We start from the raw sequence: 7915 nt of genomic DNA, 5'->3' as shown, positions 1-7915 counted from the left end.
AAGTGGGCAATGATGGATGTATGTGCCAAGGCCGGAGCCCACTTTTTTAAGCTTGATGGTTGTGACCTGTTGAACAATTTATTTTCCATGTCTTCTGAACAATTTACCTTTCCTGCATTAGAACAATTTGATAACCAAAGGTGGATGGGTCCTGGGTTTCAGGATGAAGCCCTTAGTTATCAGTTAGTATATTTTGTTTTGGACAATACAACGGTTGGAGGTGGATAGGTTTCAGTTTGAAACGAAACCTTCAATCGTTGTGTAAATATGGTTATGAATCCCTCGTGCTTTTGGTGGATGGGCCTTGGTTTAAGGTGAAACCAAAAGCACAACTTTTGAAATGCTAATAATATAACCCTCTTTTGACTTATCTGTTGTAGCCTTTTAAATTTTTGCCATGCATTACTTAGTTTAGATTTTGGCTTTGTGAAATTAGTGTTATCATTTCTGTGAAGGTATCCTGATCAATATACTCAGTGATATCCTACGCAGACTTTCGTAAAATAGGACTTCTTAATATCCAAACAATTTGGATAAGTTTCTTCAAAATAGTTTATTTTTCAAAATCTCAACTAATTCGAATAAAATTTTCAAAGGAAAAAATAGTTTACTCAGAATTTATAAACAAATCCAACTCTGATTTTTAAAGCCAAGTATTGCATCCCAAAGGTTCTAACCAAATATCCTGAATCATATCCCGAAAATATATCTCTAGAATATATCCTTTAAACATGATTTCAAAAGTTCAATCAAGTTGTGTAAGATTCACAAAGGAAAGATCATACCAGGAATAGAGTGTAACCCTAGTTTCAAACTTCAATCTTTTTTGCAATTCCTTGTACCAAGATGTCCCCAGTCTTTGTACACTTGGTTCAAACCTGACTCTTTGTGCCTTACATAATCGCCTTAGGAGAAATGTCCCCTGTGCACGAAATCTTCCAACACTTAGAAAAAATTGCTTAGATTTATGTTCAACTGCGTAGACAGTTCTTGTGTTACTGGGGTAAAACCCGAAAACATCCTGGAGATAAATCCTTAGTATCCTGGGGATAATCCCAAATTCTCATGCGCTACAGACGGGAGTGTATAAACTCCGAGACTTAGAAAGGTGAAAACTTTTAAACCTTAGAGAGTATGAAAATACCCTTTCGTGAGAGAGGGTGATCAATCCTCATATACCTTTAGGATTCAGGATATAGCCAACAGTAACGAAATTGTCAGCCACTTTTACATGGACTGGTCCCGCCACCTTAAACTATTCCCGAACAACTTGCGCTCCAGGCGGGGTGTTTAAACCCAATTCGGATGAAAGGTGAATACCTTTAAACCTATGAAGGGATCAGGATCCCTTATACGTGAGAGAGGGGGCCAATCCTCTAATCTTCCGAAGCATCCTGAGTGTGTATCCTGGAGCTATATCCCGAAGCATATACTGCAAAACATTTCAAAATTAAGGTGGTGTTAGCTTGGCTAACACCCCTCCGATGCTTAAGTCAGTATTGGGTTTCAAAGAATAAATTAAACCAAACACATTTAAAAGAGATAGAATTCATACCCTCCTGAGTTAGAAATTAAATTCTAAACTCACTTGAAATAAAGCTTAAGGTGTATAGCATTCCAGGATCTCGGCAGCATATCCCCCTCCATATCCTTGAGTCGGTATGCACCTTTTCCTGATTCTGATTCAATCTCATATGGTCCTTCCCATTTCGGAGCCAGCTTTCCATCAGCAGGATTGGTAGTATTCTGAAAAGCTTTTCTTAACACCCAATCTCCAACTTTGAACCTTCTAATCCTTATATTCTTGTTGTATGTTCTGGATATCCTTTGTTGATATGCCGCCATTCTTAATCGTGCTGCATTTCTTGTCTCATCAATAGTATCCAGCTCCTGGCATAGGACTTCAGGATTCTGCTCAGGATTCCAGAGATTGGATCTTGCTGTGGGTATCACCATTTCTGTCAGGATCACTGCTTCTGCTCCAAATATTAAGGAAAACGGGGTTTGACCAGTTGCATTCTTTATCGTCGTTCTATCAGCCCACAAAACAAAGGGTAATTCTTCTGCCCATCTTCCTTTCTTGGCCCCTAATCTTTTCTTCAAGTTGTTGACAATTATCTTGTTTGAGGATTCAGCTTGTCCATTTGCTTGAGGATGTACCGGAGTAGACGTAATCATTTTGATTCCCCAACTCTTGCAAAAGTCGGTAGTCCTTTTACTTATAAACTGAGAACCATTGTCACAGATTATCTCGGCTGGTACTCCGAATCTGGCAGGATATTTCTCTTTATGAAGGATACCACTTCTTGATCCCTGACTTGGACAAATGCCTTGGCTTCAACCCATTTGGAGAAATAATCTGTCATTGCCAACATAAAAACCTTCCCTCCTGGAGCCTTTGGAAGCTTTCCCACTATATCCATACCCCACTTCATAAATGGCCAAGGGGAAACAATAGGATATAATGGTTCAGCAGGCTGATGCAGTATGTTACTATGTCTTTGACATGCATCACATCTTCGAACATATTCTGTGGCATCTTTCCTCATTGTCGGCCAATAATATCCTGTCCTTAATACTTTTGAGAATAATGACCTGCCCCCAGTATGGTTACCACAATCCCCTTCATGTATATCCTGAAGTACTTCCTTGGTTTCAGGATCCTCCAGGCACCTTAGATATGGTCCTGCAAGAGATTTCTTATACAAAACATCATTTATAATAGTGAATCATGATACCTTCATCCTAAAGGCTTTAGGATTCTCATTCTTTGGGATGTATCCTTGCTTGAGATATCTCATGATTGGAGCTATCCAGGACTTAGGATCCTCCTCAAGATAGCCATCATCAGGATCCTGAATATTTATTACTCCCTTATCCTGAGGATTCGTCGCAGGATATAGGATATGTAATATTGGTATCCGGGTTCCTTCCGGTATCCTGACCGATGATCCTAGATTTGCCAAGGCATCTGCTTCAGCATTGTCTTCTCTTGGTACATGCTCAAGTGTAAAAGTATCGAAATATCCTGCTAATTTTTTAAGAATTTCGAGATACCCGATTAACTTCTCTCCTTTAACTGCATAGCTTCCATTAAAATGATTAGTTATTAACAAGGAGTCAACATACGCTTGCAAATTTTTGATATTCATATTCTTAGCCAACTCTAATCCTGCAATTAAAGCTTCATATTCTGCCTCAATATTAGTAGCAGGAAATTCACACCTAATAGCCTGGGGTAATATGTCCCCCTGTGGCGATTTTAGTAGTATACCTAAACCTACACCTCTTACATTGGATGCACCATCAGTATATAATGTCCAGCATTCTAAGTTTTCTCTTAGCTACTGTACTTCTAAATCTACTTCATCCTGTATGTCACTACTGAAATCAGTCACAAAGTCAGCTAAAGCCTGAGACTTTATGGCATTTCTAGGTTCATATACTAAGTCATAAGCACTCAACTTTACTGACCACTTAGCCATCCTACCGGACATCTCTGGTTTCCTAAGCACATTTTTAACAGGATAATTAGTTTTAACATGAATCCTATGTGTCTCAAAATAATGTCTAAGCTTTGTCGATGCAATAACTAGGGCTAATATCACTTTTTTTCTAAATGAGAATATCTAGTTTCAGCATCTAATAGGCTTTTACTCACATAATAGACAGGATATTGCTGACCTTCATGGTCTTTTATAAGAACGGCACTTACAGCATTCCCTGATACAGCGAGGTATAGGGATAGTGGTTCACCATTTTCAGGCTTCATCAATAGAGGTGCATTCGAGAGATATCGCTTCAAATCCTGCAAGGCTGCTTCATGCTTTGCTCCCCATTCGAACTTCTTATTCTTCTTGAGGATATCATAGAATTCCTTGCATTTTTCCGAGGATCTTGAAATAAATCTGTTCAATGCTGTTACTCGGCCTGTTAACCGTTGAACATCCTTCATATTCGAGGGTGATCTTATATCCAGAATAGCTTTAATCTGCTCCGGGCTTGCCTCTATCCCCTTTTTCGTCACCATATATCCTAGAAACTTTCCTGCCCCCACTCCGAAATGGCACTTAGCAGGATTCAGCTTCATGTTATACTGATCCAGGATATCAAATGCTCCCTTGATATCCTGGAGGTGATCCTCAGCCTTTTTAGATTTCACCACCATATCGTAAATATATACCTCCATGGTGTCCCCCAGCCTATCTTTGAACATCATGTTCACCAATCTCTGGTATGTTGCACCTGCATTTTTCAAACCGAAAGGCATAGCAGTATAGCAATAAATACTTGTTGGTGTCATGAAGGCAGTATCCTCCTGGTCAGAAGGTTCCATTTGAATCTGCTGAAATCCTGAGGATGCATCCATGAAGGTCAACATTTCATGCCCGGCAGTAGCATCCATCATTGCATCAATGTGAGGAAGAGGAAATGGGTCTTTAGGACAAGCCTTATTCAAGTCTGTGTAATCTACACAAACTCTCCATTTCCCATTCTTCTTTTGAACCACTACCACATTTGCCAGCCATTTGGGAAATTTGACTTCTCTGATCATCTTGGATTTCAATAGTCTTTCAACCTCTTCTTGAATAATTATGTTCCGTTCAGGAGCAAACTTCCTTCTCTTTTGCTGAACGGGCTTGAACGACCTGTCAATTCCAAGCTTGTGAGTGATAATATCTTTGGATATACCTGTCATATCCTCATGCTTCCATGCAAACGTTGACATCCTGCATTTCAAAAAGTTAGTTAACTGTTCTTCAATATCCTGAGGGATATTGGTTCCTACGAGCACCGAGATATCAGGATTATCCTGATCCAGGATAATTTTCTTCACATCCTGCTCCGAAGCTTCCAAGGTATCCCGGGCCCGCATCTTTAATTGCTATGCTGGATTAGGCTTGGTCGAGGATTTCATCGAGGATGTGTAGCATTCCTTCGCCTCCTGCTGATCACTATCAACTTTGACGACCCCCCAAGGGGTTGGAATCTTGATGCATTGGTGATAAGTCGAAGGCACAGCCTTCATGTCATGGATCCACGGCCTGCCTAGTATTATGTTATAGCAGGATAAGGAGTCCATCACACAGAAGCGTTGTATCGAATTGACCCCTTCAACATATACTGGTAACTTTATCTCTCCTACGGTATTTCTAGCTTCTCCACTGAAACCAACGAGCACAGTGGACTTCGAAGTAATGTCCATCGGAGATACATTCATCCTTTTCAATGTTTCCAGCTGAATTATATTGACAGAACTACCGTTGTCCACCAATATCCTGCGTACAAAATGGTTAGCCACATATAATGTTATTACCAAAGCATCATGGTGAGGATCCTGAACAGTATCCCTGTCATCACTATCAAAAGTGATCACTTTATCAGTTGTGAGGGTAGTCATCCTGACTGGTTTGTCTCCCCTTTCACTCTTGGCTTCCTTTGCATGTCTCTTAGCCGATGAATACGAAGTCCCACAAATGTCGGATCCTCCTGAAATAAAGTTAATTATCTTGGCATCTGCTGGGGGTGATGCTGCTCGTTCAGGATCCTTCTCGGGATCCTGCCCTTTGTTTTTCTTTCTTCCCAGCAAGTCCTTCAGATACCCTTTGCTCAACAGGTAACTTATTTCTTTCCTTAAAGCAATGCAATCCTCGGTCATATGCCCGAAGTCTTCATGGAAGGCACACCATTTGGATTTATCCTTCCAATCAGCTTTCTGCTGGTTCTTTCGAGGCCACCTAACTTTGTCCCCTAAACCCTGCATAGCATACATTAACTCAGGTATATTAACAGAAAAGCAGTATTCAGATAAGTCAGGATATTCTTCAAGATCCTCGTCTTCAACAGCATTCACTCTCTTGTTATCATTTCTGCCATATGGCTTGGAGCGATATGGCTTATATGAGGATTCTGATTTCCTGTTGGTTGATTCGTAGGTTGAGGTAGAATTCATCCTCTCTTGCATCTTCTTGTCATCTTCCAAACAGATATATCTCAAAGCCCTGTTACGAGCTTCGTCGAGATTCCTGCAGGGATTCATTACAAGATCCTGATAAAACTGAGAATCCTTTTGTAACCCCATCTTAAAAGCTTGCACAGCTGTTGCAACATCAAGATGTGGGATATCTAAAGACTCCTGACTGAACTTGTTCACATAATCCCTTAAGGATTCTTGAGGTCCTTGAGTTATCCTGTAAAGATCACTGGTTAATTTCTCAAAACTCCGGTTGCAAGAAAATTGACTATTAAATAAGTTAACCAAATGAGCAAAAGAAGTAATTGAGTGAGGAGGAACGTTTAACAGCCATTTTAAGGCTGATCCTGTTAAGGTAGAGCCGAAACCCTTGCATAAGCATGCTTCCTTAAGTTCCGGAGGGATAGGATTGATTTCCATCCGTTCCCTATACTGGGCAATATGCTCCTCAGGATCCGTGGTCCCATCATAAAGCTTCATGTTGGGAGTTTGGAATCTTTTTGGGATTTCAGCATCACAAATAGGATGCACAAACCGAGATATCCTGTGGCTATCCTGGGATACTTCAGGAATTGGCTGAACCACCCCAGGTACACTGGATATCATATCCTTTAGCTTCTGAAGCTCCCTAGATAATGCTGATGTTACAGCTGTATCCTGCAAAGATCCAACACTGTTAGTGGCAAGAGTATTATTATTATTATTATTGGACACGTTACCAGGCTGAGGATTCTGCCCATATCCTGAAGCATATCCTGAGCTCCTCATGGTTGACATCCTGACCGAGGAGGGTATTTCAGGAGTATGATTCTGAGGAAGGCTGGGCACAATATTCCCCCTGTTATCCTCAGTGTAAACTGCGGAACTGAAGTTCAAAGCCCTGGGCTGTATAGGAGTGACAGTCTCTTCAGCAGGTCTACTCGAGCTAGCTTTTAAGAGTTATATTTCTCTTAAGAGCATTTGGTTAGTTTCCTGTTGCTGCCTCATTTGTTCCTGCACACTTCGAAATAAAGTTAGAATTTCATCATTAGAGGCTAAAACGGGAGCAGATCCCTGAACACTCCGAGTAGGGATAACATCCTGAGGTTGTGAAGAAGCCGGCATCCTTGGAGGAGGTGGTGGAAGCACCGGACTAGTAGTAGCAGAAGTTGTAGCAGACAGAGTGGAGGAGCTCATGCTTGATCTTGTGGCCATTGTAAACAATGTGGCAAAAAGTTTTGAAAACAGAAAACTGATTAGCGATTTCACAAAAATTTTTAGTAAAGAGAGCACCACTTGCCCCACGGTGCGCGCCAAATTGTTTTGGTCAAAAATTAGCGAAGCAATTAAGTGATCAAATTAGTTAAGTGAGGTAGTGTGCTAAAAAATGTGTTGAAAATATGTTGGTTAAGTTGCTTAGAAAAACAATGTTCAGGATACGGCTCAGGATATTGAGTTGTATCTACGATCAAACAATAAGCAAAAAGTAAAGGGGTTGACACGAGATGTACGAGGAAAGCCCTTGATCAATCTAGATCGCCGGCATAAAACCTCGGGAGCTGACAATCGCAGCTGCCTTGTTCTTCTTATTGCTTCAAACTTCAGGATACAGTGCAGGATATGATACGGATCAACTAAGTGTTACAATGAGATTTGAGTACAAGTGTTCGTGTCTAATGATTGCTAGAGACTAGAGAGCAAAGTGTGCGAAAGAGTGTATGTGACTTAATCTGATCCGATCAATCTATTTATAGTAAAAAGAAAGCAACCAACTATCCTATTATTCCGGGATCCGGTGAATATTCCACATGTGAACGTTGTAATCCACATCTTCCGGCTTCAACGTCTTTCTCCCAACTGTTTTGCCCGAGTCTCAAGGAGAAGAAGTCCACTTGAACGTTGGAGACTTATACCCTTTAATCTGCACGTGGTTAAATCAGTTATTACCAGGATATCGTTTCA

Source organism: Helianthus annuus, chromosome 9, assembly GCF_002127325.2.
Source record: "Helianthus annuus cultivar XRQ/B chromosome 9, HanXRQr2.0-SUNRISE, whole genome shotgun sequence".
Lineage (NCBI taxonomy): Eukaryota > Viridiplantae > Streptophyta > Magnoliopsida > Asterales > Asteraceae > Helianthus > Helianthus annuus.
Note: the sequence above shows the minus strand (reverse complement) of the source record.